Below are 1328 nucleotides of genomic sequence, written 5' to 3'. Positions count from 1 at the left end.
AAACGAAGAAACAAAATAAAAGGCAAAAAAATTATACTGATATATGGAGGCTCATAAAACTATTTTTATATCAATCATACCCCTTTATACCCCAAAAGTAATAACATTCTTATCTTCTGTCATATCAGTAGCATCCCTATCTCCTGCCTTATCATCATCACGAGATACATATATTAGTCCTCATAAATGATTTTATGACTCATGTATTCAACTATTCTCATATCATCAACATTATTCTTACCTCTGACGTGGCTGTTCTCCATTTCTTCATTATTTGGCTCACCATATAGGAGATAAACTGATGTCTTCATCACAACAAATTCTGTCTCATAAACAACAATCACAATCTCAACTCTGTCTCTGGGTTCCAAACTTGAAATTATGCTTTGCCACTCGTCATCTTTAGGAGAAGCTAGTGTGTCACACTTATACACTTGAATGGTAGATTTTGTGTAATTTATTATCAACACATTCTTCAGACATTTTGGTGAGATAGTGTCCGCAGAAGAAGAATATACAATGCACATTGTCATTGTCTTCAAGTCACGTCCATTCCCGTAAGGGACATTGAAAATTATCAAGTCTTTGGATTTGTTTACACTGGAATATGTATGTTAGCATCTTAGTTTAAGTGGTTTTTTATTGGTAGATTAAAATAACTTCTAAGATCACTTATGCTGAGATAATAAACAATTTTATAGTGAATTCTATGGTTTTAAATGATAGTTTTTTTTTCCTTTTAATAACTCAATTTTTTATTTTGAAAAATAGTTTTTTATATGCATTTAGTAACTTATAAAAAACTCATTCTTTCTTTTCAATCTATAAAGCTTGCATTTACAGCTTGTGAAGAGTTAAAAAAAAAAACATTTTAACAAGTTTTCATTGTCTATAAAGAAGAAAAGTAATTCATTTTTCAACTTGCAAAAAGTTTGAGTAAAAAAAATGTGAAATCAATTTCAAAACCTAAAAAACGAGAAAAGAAAAACAAAAGCCTTGCGAAAACCTAAGAGTCCATATGTTGGATTCACTTATATGGATCATTTTGAGATATTTCACATCTTTATTGGTTTCTCTGTGCAAATTTTCAATCTAAAATAAGATGAACGAATTTCAAATTTCAATCTAAAAATAAGATGAACAAACAAAAATTGCAAAAATAAATATAATAATCAGAGAGAGACAGAGAGGAACTTACAAGAAGCTGCGATGGCGATGTGCTCTGGCGACAGGCTCACAGCAACGGTGATCGGCAAAGACGTTGCAACGACGAATCTGTGGAAGAAGAAGAACTTACATGCAGATTCACAAATAACAATATGATAGAG

The sequence above is a fragment of the Arachis stenosperma genome, chromosome 5 (genome assembly GCF_014773155.1).
Source record: "Arachis stenosperma cultivar V10309 chromosome 5, arast.V10309.gnm1.PFL2, whole genome shotgun sequence".
Classification (NCBI taxonomy): Eukaryota; Viridiplantae; Streptophyta; class Magnoliopsida; order Fabales; family Fabaceae; genus Arachis; species Arachis stenosperma.
Note: the sequence above shows the minus strand (reverse complement) of the source record.